The following is a 13,590-nucleotide window of genomic DNA, read 5'->3' on the forward strand; positions in this document are numbered from 1 at the left end:
TCTGTTTAGCTTCTGAGATCAGACGGGATCAGGCGTTGTCAGAGTGGTTTGGCCTTAAGCAACAGTTAGTTGGAAATGTGCCGTTTTTCTTGCCTTGCCTTGCGACCAGAAGGAAAATTCTTGCCTTGCGAGCAGAAGGAAAATTCAAACAGATTTCTGCAAGAAGACAAAATAAAATGCTTACAGTACCTGGTATTACTAGGCAGTCTCCCACTCAAGTACTAAACAGGCCCAACTCTGTTTAGCTTCTCAGATCAGACAGGATCAGGCATTGTCAGAGTGGTTTGGACATAAGCAATAGTCTGGAAATGTGCCGTTTTTCTTGCCTTGCCTTGCGATCAGAAGGAAAATTCTTGCCTTGCGACCAGAAGGAAAATTCAAACAGATTTCTGCAAGAAGACAAAATAAAATGCTTACAGTACCTGGTATTCCTAGGCAGTCTCCCACTCAAGTACTAACCAGGCCCAACTCTGTTTAGCTTCTGACATCAGACGGGATCAGGCGTTGTCAGAGTGGTTTGGCCATAAGCAACAGTTAGTTGGAAATGTGCCGTTTTTCTTGCCTTGCCTTGCCTTGCGCCCAGAAGGAAAATTCTTGCCTTGCGAGCAGAAGGAAAATTCAAACAGATTTCTGCTAGAAGACAAAATAAAATGCTTACAGTACCTGGTATTCCTAGGCAGTCTCCCACTCAAGTACTAACCAGGCCCAACTCTGTTTAGCTTCTGAGATCAGACGGGATCAGGCGTTGTCAGAGTGGTTTGGCCGTAAGCAACAGTTAGTTGGAAATGTGCCGTTTTTCTTGCCTTGCCTTGCGACCAGAAGGAAAATTCTTGCCTTGCGAGCAGAAGGAAAATTCAAACAGATTTCTGCAAGGAGACAAAATAAAATGCTTACAGTACCTGGTATTCCTAGGCAGTCTCACACTCAAGTACTAACCAGGCCCAACTCTGTTTAGCTTCTCAGATCAGACAGGATCAGGCATTGTCAGAGTGGTTTGGACGTAAACAACAGTCTGGAAATGTGCGCCTTGCCTTGCCTTGCCTTGCCTTGCCTTGCCTTGCCTTGCCTTGCCTTGCCTTGCCTTGCCTTGCCTTGCCTTGCCTTGCCTTGCCTTGCCTTGCCTTGCCTTGCCTTGCCTTGCCTTGCCTTGCCTTGCGCCCAGAAGGAAAATTCTTGCCTTGCGAGCAGAAGGAAAATTCAAACAGATTTCTGCAAGAAGACAAAATAAAATGCTTACAGTACCTGGTATTCCTAGGCAGTCTCCCACTCAAGTACTAACCAGGCCCAACTCTGTTTAGCTTCTGAGATCAGACGGGATCAGGCGTTGTCAGAGTGGTTTGGCCATAAGCAACAGTTAGTTGGAAATGTGCCGTTTTTCTTGCCTTGCCTTGCCTTGCGCCCAGAAGGAAAATTCTTGCCTTGCGAGCAGAAGGAAAATTCAAACAGATTTCTGCAAGAAGACAAAATAAAATGCTCACAGTACCTGGTATTCCTAGGCAGTCTCCCACTCAAGTACTAACCAGGCCCAACTCTGTTTAGCTTCTGAGATCAGACAGGATCAGGCGTTGTCAGAGTGGTTTGGCCATAAGCAACAGTTAGTTGGAAATGTGCCGTTTTTCTTGCCTTGCCTTGCGACCAGAAGGAAAATTCTTGCCTTGCGAGCAGAAGGAAAATTCAAACAGATTTCTGCAAGAAGACAAAATAAAATGCTTACAGTACCTGGTATTACTAGGCAGTCTCCCACTCAAGTACTAAACAGGCCCAACTCTGTTTAGTTTCTGAGATCTGACAGGATCAGGCGTTGTCAGAGTGGTTTGGCCGTAAGCAACAGCTTGTTGGAAATGTGCCATTTTTCTTGCCTTGCGATCAGAAGGAAAATTCTTGCCTTGCGACCAGAAGGAAAATTCAAACAGATTTCTGCAAGAAGACAAAATAAAATGCTTACAGTACCTGGTACTCCTAGGCAGTCTCCCACTCAAGTACTAACCAGGCCCAACTCTGTTTAGCTTCTGACATCAGACGGGATCAGGCGTTGTCAGAGTGGTTTGGCCATAAGCAACAGTTAGTTGGAAATGTGCCGTTTTTCTTGCCTTGCCTTGCGCCCAGAAGGAAAATTCTTGCCTTGCGAGCAGAAGGAAAATTCAAACAGATTTCTGCAAGGAGACAAAATAAAATGCTTACAGTACCTGGTATTCCTAGGCAGTCTCACACTCAAGTACTAACCAGGCCCAACTCTGTTTAGCTTCTCAGATCAGACAGGATCAGGCATTGTCAGAGTGGTTTGGACGTAAACAACAGTCTGGAAATGTGCGCCTTGCCTTGCCTTGCCTTGCCTTGCCTTGCCTTGCCTTGCCTTGCCTTGCCTTGCCTTGCCTTGCCTTGCCTTGCCTTGCCTTGCCTTGCCTTGCCTTGCCTTGCCTTGCCTTGCCTTGCCTTGCCTTGCCTTGCCTTGCGCCCAGAAGGAAAATTCTTGCCTTGCGAGCAGAAGGAAAATTCAAACAGATTTCTGCAAGAAGACAAAATAAAATGCTTACAGTACCTGGTATTCCTAGGCAGTCTCCCACTCAAGTACTAACCAGGCCCAACTCTGTTTAGCTTCTGAGATCAGACGGGATCAGGCGTTGTCAGAGTGGTTTGGCCATAAGCAACAGTTAGTTGGAAATGTGTCGTTTTTCTTGCCTTGCCTTGCCTTGCGCCCAGAAGGAAAATTCTTGCCTTGCGAGCAGAAGGAAAATTCAAACAGATTTCTGCTAGAAGACAAAATAAAATGCTTACAGTACCTGGTATTCCTAGGCAGTCTCCCACTCAAGTACTAACCAGGCCCAACTCTGTTTAGCTTCTGAGATCAGACGGGATCAGGCGTTGTCAGAGTGGTTTGGCCATAAGCAACAGTTAGTTGGAAATGTGCCGTTTTTCTTGCCTTGCCTTGCCTTGCGACCAGAAGGAAAATTCTTGCCTTGCGAGCAGAAGGAAAATTCAAACAGATTTCTGCAAGAAGACAAAATAAAATGCTTACAGTACCTGGTATTCCTAGGCAGTCTCCCACTCAAGTACTAACCAGGCCTAACTCTGTTTAGCTTCTGAGATCAGACGGGATCAGGCGTTGTCAGAGTGGTTTGGCCATAAGCAACAGTGAGTTGGAAATGTGCCGTTTTTCTTGCCTTGCCTTGCCTTGCGCCCAGAAGGAAAATTCTTGCCTTGCGAGCAGAAGGAAAATTCAAACAGATTTCTGCTAGAAGACAAAATAAAATGCTTACAGTACCTGGTATTCCTAGGCAGTCTCCCACTCAAGTACTATCCAGGCCCAACTCTGTTTAGCTTCTGAGATCAGACGGGATCAGGCGTTGTCAGAGTGGTTTGGCCATAAGCAGCAGTTAGTTGGAAATGTGCCGTTTTTCTTGCCTTGCCTTGCGACCAGAAGGAAAATTCTTGCCTTGCGAGCAGAAGGAAAATTCAAACAGATTTCTGCAAGAAGACAAAATAAAATGCTTACAGTACCTGGTATTACTAGGCAGTCTCCCACTCAAGTACTAAACAGGCCCAACTCTGTTTAGTTTCTGAGATCTGACAGGATCAGGCGTTGTCAGAGTGGTTTGGCCGTAAGCAACAGCTTGTTGGAAATGTGCCATTTTTCTTGCCTTGCGCCCAGAAGGAAAATTCTTGCCTTGCGACCAGAAGGAAAATTCAAACAGATTTCTGCTAGAAGACAAAATAAAATGCTTACAGTACCTGGTATTCCTAGGCAGTCTCCCACTCAAGTACTAACCAGGCCCAACTCTGTTTAGCTTCTGAGATCAGACGGGATCAGGCGTTGTCAGAGTGGTTTGGCCATAAGCAACAGTTAGTTGGAAATGTGCCGTTTTTCTTGCCTTGCCTTGCCTTGCCTTGCGCCCAGAAGGAAAATTCTTGCCTTGCGAGCAGAAGGAAAATTCAAACAGATTTCTGCAAGAAGACAAAATAAAATGCTTACAGTACCTGGTATTCCTAGGCAGTCTCCCACTCAAGTACTAACCAGGCCCAACTCTGTTTAGCTTCTGAGATCAGACGGGATCAGGCGTTGTCAGAGTGGTTTGGCCATAAGCAACAGTTAGTTGGAAATGTGCCGTTTTTCTTGCCTTGCCTTGCCTTGCGCCCAGAAGGAAAATTCTTGCCTTGCGAGCAGAAGGAAAATTCAAACAGATTTCTGCTAGAAGACAAAATAAAATGCTTACAGTACCTGGTATTCCTATTCAGTCTCCCACTCAAGTACTAACCAGGCCCAACTCTGTTTAGTTTCTGAGATCAGACGGGATCAGGCGATGTCAGAGTGGTTTGGCCATAAGCAACAGTTAGTTGGAAATGTGCCGTTTTTCTTGCCTTGCCTTGCCTTGCGCCCAGAAGGAAAATTCTTGCCTTGCGAGCAGAAGGAAAATTCAAACAGATTTCTGCAAGAAGACAAAATAAAATGCTTACAGTACCTGGTATTCCTAGGCAGTCTCCCACTCAAGTACTAACCAGGCCCAACTCTGTTTAGCTTCTGAGATCAGACGGGATCAGGCGTTGTCAGAGTGGTTTGGCCATAAGCAACAGTTAGTTGGAAATGTGCCGTTTTTCTTGCCTTGCCTTGCGCCCAGAAGGAAAATTCTTGCCTTGCGAGCAGAAGGAAAATTCAAACAGATTTCTGCTAGAAGACAAAATAAAATGCTTACAGTACCTGGTATTCCTAGGCAGTCTCCCACTCAAGTACTAACCAGGCCCAACTCTGTTTAGCTTCTGAGATCAGACGGGATCAGGCGTTGTCAGAGTGGTTTGGCCATAAGCAACAGTTAGTTGGAAATGTGCCGTTTTTCTTGCCTTGCCTTGCGACCAGAAGGAAAATTCTTGCCTTGCGAGCAGAAGGAAAATTCAAACAGATTTCTGCAAGAAGACAAAATAAAATGCTTACAGTACCTGGTATTACTAGGCAGTCTCCCACTCAAGTACTAAACAGGCCCAACTCTGTTTAGCTTCTCAGATCAGACAGGATCAGGCATTGTCAGAGTGGTTTGGACATAAGCAATAGTCTGGAAATGTGCCGTTTTTCTTGCCTTGCCTTGCGATCAGAAGGAAAATTCTTGCCTTGCGACCAGAAGGAAAATTCAAACAGATTTCTGCAAGAAGACAAAATAAAATGCTTACAGTACCTGGTATTCCTAGGCAGTCTCCCACTCAAGTACTAACCAGGCCCAACTCTGTTTAGCTTCTGACATCAGACGGGATCAGGCGTTGTCAGAGTGGTTTGGCCATAAGCAACAGTTAGTTGGAAATGTGCCGTTTTTCTTGCCTTGCCTTGCCTTGCGCCCAGAAGGAAAATTCTTGCCTTGCGAGCAGAAGGAAAATTCAAACAGATTTCTGCTAGAAGACAAAATAAAATGCTTACAGTACCTGGTATTCCTAGGCAGTCTCCCACTCAAGTACTAACCAGGCCCAACTCTGTTTAGCTTCTGAGATCAGACGGGATCAGGCGTTGTCAGAGTGGTTTGGCCGTAAGCAACAGTTAGTTGGAAATGTGCCGTTTTTCTTGCCTTGCCTTGCGACCAGAAGGAAAATTCTTGCCTTGCGAGCAGAAGGAAAATTCAAACAGATTTCTGCAAGGAGACAAAATAAAATGCTTACAGTACCTGGTATTCCTAGGCAGTCTCACACTCAAGTACTAACCAGGCCCAACTCTGTTTAGCTTCTCAGATCAGACAGGATCAGGCATTGTCAGAGTGGTTTGGACGTAAACAACAGTCTGGAAATGTGTGCCTTGCCTTGCCTTGCCTTGCCTTGCCTTGCCTTGCCTTGCGCCCAGAAGGAAAATTCTTGCCTTGCGAGCAGAAGGAAAATTCAAACAGATTTCTGCAAGAAGACAAAATAAAATGCTTACAGTACCTGGTATTCCTAGGCAGTCTCCCACTCAAGTACTAACCAGGCCCAACTCTGTTTAGCTTCTGAGATCAGACGGGATCAGGCGTTGTCAGAGTGGTTTGGCCATAAGCAACAGTTAGTTGGAAATGTGTCGTTTTTCTTGCCTTGCCTTGCCTTGCGCCCAGAAGGAAAATTCTTGCCTTGCGAGCAGAAGGAAAATTCAAACAGATTTCTGCTAGAAGACAAAATAAAATGCTTACAGTACCTGGTATTCCTAGGCAGTCTCCCACTCAAGTACTAACCAGGCCCAACTCTGTTTAGCTTCTGAGATCAGACGGGATCAGGCGTTGTCAGAGTGGTTTGGCCATAAGCAACAGTTAGTTGGAAATGTGCCGTTTTTCTTGCCTTGCCTTGCCTTGCGACCAGAAGGAAAATTCTTGCCTTGCGAGCAGAAGGAAAATTCAAACAGATTTCTGCAAGAAGACAAAATAAAATGCTTACAGTACCTGGTATTCCTAGGCAGTCTCCCACTCAAGTACTAACCAGGCCTAACTCTGTTTAGCTTCTGAGATCAGACGGGATCAGGCGTTGTCAGAGTGGTTTGGCCATAAGCAACAGTGAGTTGGAAATGTGCCGTTTTTCTTGCCTTGCCTTGCCTTGCGCCCAGAAGGAAAATTCTTGCCTTGCGAGCAGAAGGAAAATTCAAACAGATTTCTGCTAGAAGACAAAATAAAATGCTTACAGTACCTGGTATTCCTAGGCAGTCTCCCACTCAAGTACTATCCAGGCCCAACTCTGTTTAGCTTCTGAGATCAGACGGGATCAGGCGTTGTCAGAGTGGTTTGGCCATAAGCAGCAGTTAGTTGGAAATGTGCCGTTTTTCTTGCCTTGCCTTGCGACCAGAAGGAAAATTCTTGCCTTGCGAGCAGAAGGAAAATTCAAACAGATTTCTGCAAGAAGACAAAATAAAATGCTTACAGTACCTGGTATTACTAGGCAGTCTCCCACTCAAGTACTAAACAGGCCCAACTCTGTTTAGTTTCTGAGATCTGACAGGATCAGGCGTTGTCAGAGTGGTTTGGCCGTAAGCAACAGCTTGTTGGAAATGTGCCATTTTTCTTGCCTTGCGCCCAGAAGGAAAATTCTTGCCTTGCGACCAGAAGGAAAATTCAAACAGATTTCTGCTAGAAGACAAAATAAAATGCTTACAGTACCTGGTATTCCTAGGCAGTCTCCCACTCAAGTACTAACCAGGCCCAACTCTGTTTAGCTTCTGAGATCAGACGGGATCAGGCGTTGTCAGAGTGGTTTGGCCATAAGCAACAGTTAGTTGGAAATGTGCCGTTTTTCTTGCCTTGCCTTGCCTTGCCTTGCGCCCAGAAGGAAAATTCTTGCCTTGCGAGCAGAAGGAAAATTCAAACAGATTTCTGCAAGAAGACAAAATAAAATGCTTACAGTACCTGGTATTCCTAGGCAGTCTCCCACTCAAGTACTAACCAGGCCCAACTCTGTTTAGCTTCTGAGATCAGACGGGATCAGGCGTTGTCAGAGTGGTTTGGCCATAAGCAACAGTTAGTTGGAAATGTGCCGTTTTTCTTGCCTTGCCTTGCCTTGCGCCCAGAAGGAAAATTCTTGCCTTGCGAGCAGAAGGAAAATTCAAACAGATTTCTGCTAGAAGACAAAATAAAATGCTTACAGTACCTGGTATTCCTATTCAGTCTCCCACTCAAGTACTAACCAGGCCCAACTCTGTTTAGTTTCTGAGATCAGACGGGATCAGGCGATGTCAGAGTGGTTTGGCCATAAGCAACAGTTAGTTGGAAATGTGCCGTTTTTCTTGCCTTGCCTTGCCTTGCGCCCAGAAGGAAAATTCTTGCCTTGCGAGCAGAAGGAAAATTCAAACAGATTTCTGCAAGAAGACAAAATAAAATGCTTACAGTACCTGGTATTCCTAGGCAGTCTCCCACTCAAGTACTAACCAGGCCCAACTCTGTTTAGCTTCTGAGATCAGACGGGATCAGGCGTTGTCAGAGTGGTTTGGCCATAAGCAACAGTTAGTTGGAAATGTGCCGTTTTTCTTGCCTTGCCTTGCGCCCAGAAGGAAAATTCTTGCCTTGCGAGCAGAAGGAAAATTCAAACAGATTTCTGCTAGAAGACAAAATAAAATGCTTACAGTACCTGGTATTCCTAGGCAGTCTCCCACTCAAGTACTAACCAGGCCCAACTCTGTTTAGCTTCTGAGATCAGACGGGATCAGGCGTTGTCAGAGTGGTTTGGCCATAAGCAACAGTTAGTTGGAAATGTGCCGTTTTTCTTGCCTTGCCTTGCGACCAGAAGGAAAATTCTTGCCTTGCGAGCAGAAGGAAAATTCAAACAGATTTCTGCAAGAAGACAAAATAAAATGCTTACAGTACCTGGTATTACTAGGCAGTCTCCCACTCAAGTACTAAACAGGCCCAACTCTGTTTAGCTTCTCAGATCAGACAGGATCAGGCATTGTCAGAGTGGTTTGGACATAAGCAATAGTCTGGAAATGTGCCGTTTTTCTTGCCTTGCCTTGCGATCAGAAGGAAAATTCTTGCCTTGCGACCAGAAGGAAAATTCAAACAGATTTCTGCAAGAAGACAAAATAAAATGCTTACAGTACCTGGTATTCCTAGGCAGTCTCCCACTCAAGTACTAACCAGGCCCAACTCTGTTTAGCTTCTGACATCAGACGGGATCAGGCGTTGTCAGAGTGGTTTGGCCATAAGCAACAGTTAGTTGGAAATGTGCCGTTTTTCTTGCCTTGCCTTGCCTTGCGCCCAGAAGGAAAATTCTTGCCTTGCGAGCAGAAGGAAAATTCAAACAGATTTCTGCTAGAAGACAAAATAAAATGCTTACAGTACCTGGTATTCCTAGGCAGTCTCCCACTCAAGTACTAACCAGGCCCAACTCTGTTTAGCTTCTGAGATCAGACGGGATCAGGCGTTGTCAGAGTGGTTTGGCCGTAAGCAACAGTTAGTTGGAAATGTGCCGTTTTTCTTGCCTTGCCTTGCGACCAGAAGGAAAATTCTTGCCTTGCGAGCAGAAGGAAAATTCAAACAGATTTCTGCAAGGAGACAAAATAAAATGCTTACAGTACCTGGTATTCCTAGGCAGTCTCACACTCAAGTACTAACCAGGCCCAACTCTGTTTAGCTTCTCAGATCAGACAGGATCAGGCATTGTCAGAGTGGTTTGGACGTAAACAACAGTCTGGAAATGTGCGCCTTGCCTTGCCTTGCCTTGCCTTGCCTTGCCTTGCCTTGCCTTGCCTTGCCTTGCCTTGCCTTGCCTTGCCTTGCCTTGCCTTGCCTTGCCTTGCCTTGCCTTGCCTTGCCTTGCCTTGCCTTGCGCCCAGAAGGAAAATTCTTGCCTTGCGAGCAGAAGGAAAATTCAAACAGATTTCTGCAAGAAGACAAAATAAAATGCTTACAGTACCTGGTATTCCTAGGCAGTCTCCCACTCAAGTACTAACCAGGCCCAACTCTGTTTAGCTTCTGAGATCAGACGGGATCAGGCGTTGTCAGAGTGGTTTGGCCATAAGCAACAGTTAGTTGGAAATGTGCCGTTTTTCTTGCCTTGCCTTGCCTTGCCTTGCGCCCAGAAGGAAAATTCTTGCCTTGCGAGCAGAAGGAAAATTCAAACAGATTTCTGCAAGAAGACAAAATAAAATGCTTACAGTACCTGGTATTCCTAGGCAGTCTCCCACTCAAGTACTAACCAGGCCCAACTCTGTTTAGCTTCTGAGATCAGACGGGATCAGGCGTTGTCAGAGTGGTTTGGCCATAAGCAACAGTTAGTTGGAAATGTGCCGTTTTTCTTGCCTTGCCTTGCCTTGCGCCCAGAAGGAAAATTCTTGCCTTGCGAGCAGAAGGAAAATTCAAACAGATTTCTGCTAGAAGACAAAATAAAATGCTTACAGTACCTGGTATTCCTATTCAGTCTCCCACTCAAGTACTAACCAGGCCCAACTCTGTTTAGTTTCTGAGATCAGACGGGATCAGGCGATGTCAGAGTGGTTTGGCCATAAGCAACAGTTAGTTGGAAATGTGCCGTTTTTCTTGCCTTGCCTTGCCTTGCGCCCAGAAGGAAAATTCTTGCCTTGCGAGCAGAAGGAAAATTCAAACAGATTTCTGCAAGAAGACAAAATAAAATGCTTACAGTACCTGGTATTCCTAGGCAGTCTCCCACTCAAGTACTAACCAGGCCCAACTCTGTTTAGCTTCTGAGATCAGACGGGATCAGGCGTTGTCAGAGTGGTTTGGCCATAAGCAACAGTTAGTTGGAAATGTGCCGTTTTTCTTGCCTTGCCTTGCGCCCAGAAGGAAAATTCTTGCCTTGCGAGCAGAAGGAAAATTCAAACAGATTTCTGCTAGAAGACAAAATAAAATGCTTACAGTACCTGGTATTCCTAGGCAGTCTCCCACTCAAGTACTAACCAGGCCCAACTCTGTTTAGCTTCTGAGATCAGACGGGATCAGGCGTTGTCAGAGTGGTTTGGCCATAAGCAACAGTTAGTTGGAAATGTGCCGTTTTTCTTGCCTTGCCTTGCGACCAGAAGGAAAATTCTTGCCTTGCGAGCAGAAGGAAAATTCAAACAGATTTCTGCAAGAAGACAAAATAAAATGCTTACAGTACCTGGTATTACTAGGCAGTCTCCCACTCAAGTACTAAACAGGCCCAACTCTGTTTAGCTTCTCAGATCAGACAGGATCAGGCATTGTCAGAGTGGTTTGGACATAAGCAATAGTCTGGAAATGTGCCGTTTTTCTTGCCTTGCCTTGCGATCAGAAGGAAAATTCTTGCCTTGCGACCAGAAGGAAAATTCAAACAGATTTCTGCAAGAAGACAAAATAAAATGCTTACAGTACCTGGTATTCCTAGGCAGTCTCCCACTCAAGTACTAACCAGGCCCAACTCTGTTTAGCTTCTGACATCAGACGGGATCAGGCGTTGTCAGAGTGGTTTGGCCATAAGCAACAGTTAGTTGGAAATGTGCCGTTTTTCTTGCCTTGCCTTGCCTTGCGCCCAGAAGGAAAATTCTTGCCTTGCGAGCAGAAGGAAAATTCAAACAGATTTCTGCTAGAAGACAAAATAAAATGCTTACAGTACCTGGTATTCCTAGGCAGTCTCCCACTCAAGTACTAACCAGGCCCAACTCTATTTAGCTTCTGAGATCAGACGGGATCAGGCGTTGTCAGAGTGGTTTGGCCGTAAGCAACAGTTAGTTGGAAATGTGCCGTTTTTCTTGCCTTGCCTTGCGACCAGAAGGAAAATTCTTGCCTTGCGAGCAGAAGGAAAATTCAAACAGATTTCTGCAAGGAGACAAAATAAAATGCTTACAGTACCTGGTATTCCTAGGCAGTCTCACACTCAAGTACTAACCAGGCCCAACTCTGTTTAGCTTCTCAGATCAGACAGGATCAGGCATTGTCAGAGTGGTTTGGACGTAAACAACAGTCTGGAAATGTGTGCCTTGCCTTGCCTTGCCTTGCCTTGCCTTGCCTTGCCTTGCCTTGCCTTGCCTTGCCTTGCCTTGCCTTGCCTTGCCTTGCCTTGCCTTGCCTTGCCTTGCCTTGCGCCCAGAAGGAAAATTCTTGCCTTGCGAGCAGAAGGAAAATTCAAACAGATTTCTGCAAGAAGACAAAATAAAATGCTTACAGTACCTGGTATTCCTAGGCAGTCTCCCACTCAAGTACTAACCAGGCCCAACTCTGTTTAGCTTCTGAGATCAGACGGGATCAGGCGTTGTCAGAGTGGTTTGGCCATAAGCAACAGTTAGTTGGAAATGTGTCGTTTTTCTTGCCTTGCCTTGCCTTGCGCCCAGAAGGAAAATTCTTGCCTTGCGAGCAGAAGGAAAATTCAAACAGATTTCTGCTAGAAGACAAAATAAAATGCTTACAGTACCTGGTATTCCTAGGCAGTCTCCCACTCAAGTACTAACCAGGCCCAACTCTGTTTAGCTTCTGAGATCAGACGGGATCAGGCGTTGTCAGAGTGGTTTGGCCATAAGCAACAGTTAGTTGGAAATGTGCCGTTTTTCTTGCCTTGCCTTGCCTTGCGACCAGAAGGAAAATTCTTGCCTTGCGAGCAGAAGGAAAATTCAAACAGATTTCTGCAAGAAGACAAAATAAAATGCTTACAGTACCTGGTATTCCTAGGCAGTCTCCCACTCAAGTACTAACCAGGCCTAACTCTGTTTAGCTTCTGAGATCAGACGGGATCAGGCGTTGTCAGAGTGGTTTGGCCATAAGCAACAGTGAGTTGGAAATGTGCCGTTTTTCTTGCCTTGCCTTGCCTTGCGCCCAGAAGGAAAATTCTTGCCTTGCGAGCAGAAGGAAAATTCAAACAGATTTCTGCTAGAAGACAAAATAAAATGCTTACAGTACCTGGTATTCCTAGGCAGTCTCCCACTCAAGTACTATCCAGGCCCAACTCTGTTTAGCTTCTGAGATCAGACGGGATCAGGCGTTGTCAGAGTGGTTTGGCCATAAGCAGCAGTTAGTTGGAAATGTGCCGTTTTTCTTGCCTTGCCTTGCGACCAGAAGGAAAATTCTTGCCTTGCGAGCAGAAGGAAAATTCAAACAGATTTCTGCAAGAAGACAAAATAAAATGCTTACAGTACCTGGTATTACTAGGCAGTCTCCCACTCAAGTACTAAACAGGCCCAACTCTGTTTAGTTTCTGAGATCTGACAGGATCAGGCGTTGTCAGAGTGGTTTGGCCGTAAGCAACAGCTTGTTGGAAATGTGCCATTTTTCTTGCCTTGCGCCCAGAAGGAAAATTCTTGCCTTGCGACCAGAAGGAAAATTCAAACAGATTTCTGCTAGAAGACAAAATAAAATGCTTACAGTACCTGGTATTCCTAGGCAGTCTCCCACTCAAGTACTAACCAGGCCCAACTCTGTTTAGCTTCTGAGATCAGACGGGATCAGGCGTTGTCAGAGTGGTTTGGCCATAAGCAACAGTTAGTTGGAAATGTGCCGTTTTTCTTGCCTTGCCTTGCCTTGCCTTGCGCCCAGAAGGAAAATTCTTGCCTTGCGAGCAGAAGGAAAATTCAAACAGATTTCTGCAAGAAGACAAAATAAAATGCTTACAGTACCTGGTATTCCTAGGCAGTCTCCCACTCAAGTACTAACCAGGCCCAACTCTGTTTAGCTTCTGAGATCAGACGGGATCAGGCGTTGTCAGAGTGGTTTGGCCATAAGCAACAGTTAGTTGGAAATGTGCCGTTTTTCTTGCCTTGCCTTGCCTTGCGCCCAGAAGGAAAATTCTTGCCTTGCGAGCAGAAGGAAAATTCAAACAGATTTCTGCTAGAAGACAAAATAAAATGCTTACAGTACCTGGTATTCCTATTCAGTCTCCCACTCAAGTACTAACCAGGCCCAACTCTGTTTAGTTTCTGAGATCAGACGGGATCAGGCGATGTCAGAGTGGTTTGGCCATAAGCAACAGTTAGTTGGAAATGTGCCGTTTTTCTTGCCTTGCCTTGCCTTGCGCCCAGAAGGAAAATTCTTGCCTTGCGAGCAGAAGGAAAATTCAAACAGATTTCTGCAAGAAGACAAAATAAAATGCTTACAGTACCTGGTATTCCTAGGCAGTCTCCCACTCAAGTACTAACTAGGCCCAACTCTGTTTAGCTTCTGAGATCAGACGGGATCAGGCGTTGTCAGAGTGGTTTGGCCATAAGCAACAGTT

General features: G+C 45.5%; 28 non-coding genes and 28 pseudogenes across 28 annotated transcripts; all 56 read right to left on the minus strand.

The window, feature by feature from the left end:
• The window catches only part of LOC132878145 (5S ribosomal RNA), a 119-nt pseudogene extending 59 nt beyond the window's left edge, over positions 1-60 (minus strand).
• Positions 61-177: 117 nt separating this feature from the next.
• Positions 178-296, minus strand: LOC132881382 (5S ribosomal RNA; annotated as a pseudogene).
• Positions 297-410: 114 nt separating this feature from the next.
• LOC132878586 (5S ribosomal RNA) lies at positions 411-529 on the minus strand (annotated as a pseudogene).
• Positions 530-651: 122 nt separating this feature from the next.
• LOC132876726 (5S ribosomal RNA) lies at positions 652-770 on the minus strand. Its single transcript, XR_009652432.1, has one exon. It is a non-coding gene; the product is annotated as a 5S ribosomal RNA (ribosomal RNA).
• A 117-nt stretch (positions 771-887) lies between these two features.
• LOC132881197 (5S ribosomal RNA) lies at positions 888-1,006 on the minus strand (annotated as a pseudogene).
• Positions 1,007-1,230: 224 nt separating this feature from the next.
• On the minus strand, positions 1,231-1,349 carry LOC132877741 (5S ribosomal RNA). Its single transcript, XR_009653410.1, has one exon. It is a non-coding gene; the product is annotated as a 5S ribosomal RNA (ribosomal RNA).
• Positions 1,350-1,471: 122 nt separating this feature from the next.
• On the minus strand, positions 1,472-1,590 carry LOC132878651 (5S ribosomal RNA; annotated as a pseudogene).
• A 117-nt stretch (positions 1,591-1,707) lies between these two features.
• On the minus strand, positions 1,708-1,826 carry LOC132879840 (5S ribosomal RNA; annotated as a pseudogene).
• A 112-nt stretch (positions 1,827-1,938) lies between these two features.
• Positions 1,939-2,057, minus strand: LOC132878679 (5S ribosomal RNA; annotated as a pseudogene).
• Positions 2,058-2,174: 117 nt separating this feature from the next.
• On the minus strand, positions 2,175-2,293 carry LOC132881198 (5S ribosomal RNA; annotated as a pseudogene).
• Positions 2,294-2,527: 234 nt separating this feature from the next.
• Positions 2,528-2,646, minus strand: LOC132877742 (5S ribosomal RNA). The gene has a single exon (XR_009653411.1). It is a non-coding gene; the product is annotated as a 5S ribosomal RNA (ribosomal RNA).
• Positions 2,647-2,768: 122 nt separating this feature from the next.
• LOC132877743 (5S ribosomal RNA) lies at positions 2,769-2,887 on the minus strand. Its single transcript, XR_009653412.1, has one exon. It is a non-coding gene; the product is annotated as a 5S ribosomal RNA (ribosomal RNA).
• Positions 2,888-3,009: 122 nt separating this feature from the next.
• Positions 3,010-3,128, minus strand: LOC132878316 (5S ribosomal RNA; annotated as a pseudogene).
• Positions 3,129-3,250: 122 nt separating this feature from the next.
• Positions 3,251-3,369, minus strand: LOC132877911 (5S ribosomal RNA). Its single transcript, XR_009653571.1, has one exon. It is a non-coding gene; the product is annotated as a 5S ribosomal RNA (ribosomal RNA).
• A 117-nt stretch (positions 3,370-3,486) lies between these two features.
• LOC132879841 (5S ribosomal RNA) lies at positions 3,487-3,605 on the minus strand (annotated as a pseudogene).
• A 112-nt stretch (positions 3,606-3,717) lies between these two features.
• LOC132877744 (5S ribosomal RNA) lies at positions 3,718-3,836 on the minus strand. Its single transcript, XR_009653413.1, has one exon. It is a non-coding gene; the product is annotated as a 5S ribosomal RNA (ribosomal RNA).
• Positions 3,837-3,963: 127 nt separating this feature from the next.
• On the minus strand, positions 3,964-4,082 carry LOC132877745 (5S ribosomal RNA). Its single transcript, XR_009653414.1, has one exon. It is a non-coding gene; the product is annotated as a 5S ribosomal RNA (ribosomal RNA).
• Positions 4,083-4,204: 122 nt separating this feature from the next.
• Positions 4,205-4,323, minus strand: LOC132879558 (5S ribosomal RNA; annotated as a pseudogene).
• A 122-nt stretch (positions 4,324-4,445) lies between these two features.
• On the minus strand, positions 4,446-4,564 carry LOC132877746 (5S ribosomal RNA). The gene has a single exon (XR_009653415.1). It is a non-coding gene; the product is annotated as a 5S ribosomal RNA (ribosomal RNA).
• A 117-nt stretch (positions 4,565-4,681) lies between these two features.
• LOC132877748 (5S ribosomal RNA) lies at positions 4,682-4,800 on the minus strand. Its single transcript, XR_009653417.1, has one exon. It is a non-coding gene; the product is annotated as a 5S ribosomal RNA (ribosomal RNA).
• Positions 4,801-4,917: 117 nt separating this feature from the next.
• Positions 4,918-5,036, minus strand: LOC132881383 (5S ribosomal RNA; annotated as a pseudogene).
• A 114-nt stretch (positions 5,037-5,150) lies between these two features.
• LOC132878587 (5S ribosomal RNA) lies at positions 5,151-5,269 on the minus strand (annotated as a pseudogene).
• A 122-nt stretch (positions 5,270-5,391) lies between these two features.
• LOC132876727 (5S ribosomal RNA) lies at positions 5,392-5,510 on the minus strand. The gene has a single exon (XR_009652433.1). It is a non-coding gene; the product is annotated as a 5S ribosomal RNA (ribosomal RNA).
• Positions 5,511-5,627: 117 nt separating this feature from the next.
• On the minus strand, positions 5,628-5,746 carry LOC132881199 (5S ribosomal RNA; annotated as a pseudogene).
• Positions 5,747-5,880: 134 nt separating this feature from the next.
• Positions 5,881-5,999, minus strand: LOC132877749 (5S ribosomal RNA). The gene has a single exon (XR_009653418.1). It is a non-coding gene; the product is annotated as a 5S ribosomal RNA (ribosomal RNA).
• A 122-nt stretch (positions 6,000-6,121) lies between these two features.
• Positions 6,122-6,240, minus strand: LOC132877751 (5S ribosomal RNA). Its single transcript, XR_009653419.1, has one exon. It is a non-coding gene; the product is annotated as a 5S ribosomal RNA (ribosomal RNA).
• A 122-nt stretch (positions 6,241-6,362) lies between these two features.
• Positions 6,363-6,481, minus strand: LOC132878317 (5S ribosomal RNA; annotated as a pseudogene).
• Positions 6,482-6,603: 122 nt separating this feature from the next.
• LOC132877913 (5S ribosomal RNA) lies at positions 6,604-6,722 on the minus strand. Its single transcript, XR_009653573.1, has one exon. It is a non-coding gene; the product is annotated as a 5S ribosomal RNA (ribosomal RNA).
• A 117-nt stretch (positions 6,723-6,839) lies between these two features.
• Positions 6,840-6,958, minus strand: LOC132879842 (5S ribosomal RNA; annotated as a pseudogene).
• A 112-nt stretch (positions 6,959-7,070) lies between these two features.
• On the minus strand, positions 7,071-7,189 carry LOC132877752 (5S ribosomal RNA). The gene has a single exon (XR_009653420.1). It is a non-coding gene; the product is annotated as a 5S ribosomal RNA (ribosomal RNA).
• A 127-nt stretch (positions 7,190-7,316) lies between these two features.
• LOC132877753 (5S ribosomal RNA) lies at positions 7,317-7,435 on the minus strand. Its single transcript, XR_009653421.1, has one exon. It is a non-coding gene; the product is annotated as a 5S ribosomal RNA (ribosomal RNA).
• Positions 7,436-7,557: 122 nt separating this feature from the next.
• LOC132879559 (5S ribosomal RNA) lies at positions 7,558-7,676 on the minus strand (annotated as a pseudogene).
• Positions 7,677-7,798: 122 nt separating this feature from the next.
• Positions 7,799-7,917, minus strand: LOC132877754 (5S ribosomal RNA). Its single transcript, XR_009653422.1, has one exon. It is a non-coding gene; the product is annotated as a 5S ribosomal RNA (ribosomal RNA).
• Positions 7,918-8,034: 117 nt separating this feature from the next.
• Positions 8,035-8,153, minus strand: LOC132877755 (5S ribosomal RNA). The gene has a single exon (XR_009653423.1). It is a non-coding gene; the product is annotated as a 5S ribosomal RNA (ribosomal RNA).
• Positions 8,154-8,270: 117 nt separating this feature from the next.
• LOC132881385 (5S ribosomal RNA) lies at positions 8,271-8,389 on the minus strand (annotated as a pseudogene).
• A 114-nt stretch (positions 8,390-8,503) lies between these two features.
• On the minus strand, positions 8,504-8,622 carry LOC132878588 (5S ribosomal RNA; annotated as a pseudogene).
• A 122-nt stretch (positions 8,623-8,744) lies between these two features.
• Positions 8,745-8,863, minus strand: LOC132876728 (5S ribosomal RNA). Its single transcript, XR_009652434.1, has one exon. It is a non-coding gene; the product is annotated as a 5S ribosomal RNA (ribosomal RNA).
• A 117-nt stretch (positions 8,864-8,980) lies between these two features.
• On the minus strand, positions 8,981-9,099 carry LOC132881200 (5S ribosomal RNA; annotated as a pseudogene).
• Positions 9,100-9,318: 219 nt separating this feature from the next.
• LOC132877756 (5S ribosomal RNA) lies at positions 9,319-9,437 on the minus strand. The gene has a single exon (XR_009653424.1). It is a non-coding gene; the product is annotated as a 5S ribosomal RNA (ribosomal RNA).
• Positions 9,438-9,564: 127 nt separating this feature from the next.
• LOC132877757 (5S ribosomal RNA) lies at positions 9,565-9,683 on the minus strand. The gene has a single exon (XR_009653425.1). It is a non-coding gene; the product is annotated as a 5S ribosomal RNA (ribosomal RNA).
• A 122-nt stretch (positions 9,684-9,805) lies between these two features.
• On the minus strand, positions 9,806-9,924 carry LOC132879560 (5S ribosomal RNA; annotated as a pseudogene).
• A 122-nt stretch (positions 9,925-10,046) lies between these two features.
• On the minus strand, positions 10,047-10,165 carry LOC132877758 (5S ribosomal RNA). The gene has a single exon (XR_009653426.1). It is a non-coding gene; the product is annotated as a 5S ribosomal RNA (ribosomal RNA).
• Positions 10,166-10,282: 117 nt separating this feature from the next.
• LOC132877760 (5S ribosomal RNA) lies at positions 10,283-10,401 on the minus strand. The gene has a single exon (XR_009653428.1). It is a non-coding gene; the product is annotated as a 5S ribosomal RNA (ribosomal RNA).
• Positions 10,402-10,518: 117 nt separating this feature from the next.
• On the minus strand, positions 10,519-10,637 carry LOC132881386 (5S ribosomal RNA; annotated as a pseudogene).
• Positions 10,638-10,751: 114 nt separating this feature from the next.
• LOC132878589 (5S ribosomal RNA) lies at positions 10,752-10,870 on the minus strand (annotated as a pseudogene).
• Positions 10,871-10,992: 122 nt separating this feature from the next.
• On the minus strand, positions 10,993-11,111 carry LOC132877938 (5S ribosomal RNA). The gene has a single exon (XR_009653596.1). It is a non-coding gene; the product is annotated as a 5S ribosomal RNA (ribosomal RNA).
• A 117-nt stretch (positions 11,112-11,228) lies between these two features.
• LOC132881201 (5S ribosomal RNA) lies at positions 11,229-11,347 on the minus strand (annotated as a pseudogene).
• A 199-nt stretch (positions 11,348-11,546) lies between these two features.
• LOC132877761 (5S ribosomal RNA) lies at positions 11,547-11,665 on the minus strand. Its single transcript, XR_009653429.1, has one exon. It is a non-coding gene; the product is annotated as a 5S ribosomal RNA (ribosomal RNA).
• Positions 11,666-11,787: 122 nt separating this feature from the next.
• LOC132877762 (5S ribosomal RNA) lies at positions 11,788-11,906 on the minus strand. Its single transcript, XR_009653430.1, has one exon. It is a non-coding gene; the product is annotated as a 5S ribosomal RNA (ribosomal RNA).
• Positions 11,907-12,028: 122 nt separating this feature from the next.
• On the minus strand, positions 12,029-12,147 carry LOC132878318 (5S ribosomal RNA; annotated as a pseudogene).
• Positions 12,148-12,269: 122 nt separating this feature from the next.
• On the minus strand, positions 12,270-12,388 carry LOC132877915 (5S ribosomal RNA). Its single transcript, XR_009653574.1, has one exon. It is a non-coding gene; the product is annotated as a 5S ribosomal RNA (ribosomal RNA).
• A 117-nt stretch (positions 12,389-12,505) lies between these two features.
• Positions 12,506-12,624, minus strand: LOC132879843 (5S ribosomal RNA; annotated as a pseudogene).
• Positions 12,625-12,736: 112 nt separating this feature from the next.
• On the minus strand, positions 12,737-12,855 carry LOC132877763 (5S ribosomal RNA). Its single transcript, XR_009653431.1, has one exon. It is a non-coding gene; the product is annotated as a 5S ribosomal RNA (ribosomal RNA).
• Positions 12,856-12,982: 127 nt separating this feature from the next.
• Positions 12,983-13,101, minus strand: LOC132877764 (5S ribosomal RNA). The gene has a single exon (XR_009653432.1). It is a non-coding gene; the product is annotated as a 5S ribosomal RNA (ribosomal RNA).
• A 122-nt stretch (positions 13,102-13,223) lies between these two features.
• Positions 13,224-13,342, minus strand: LOC132879561 (5S ribosomal RNA; annotated as a pseudogene).
• A 122-nt stretch (positions 13,343-13,464) lies between these two features.
• LOC132878148 (5S ribosomal RNA) lies at positions 13,465-13,583 on the minus strand (annotated as a pseudogene).
• Between the last annotated feature and the right edge of the window lie 7 nt (positions 13,584-13,590).

The sequence above is a fragment of the Neoarius graeffei genome, assembly GCF_027579695.1.
Source record: "Neoarius graeffei isolate fNeoGra1 chromosome 18 unlocalized genomic scaffold, fNeoGra1.pri SUPER_18_unloc_1, whole genome shotgun sequence".
NCBI classification, from domain to species: Eukaryota; Metazoa; Chordata; class Actinopteri; order Siluriformes; family Ariidae; genus Neoarius; species Neoarius graeffei.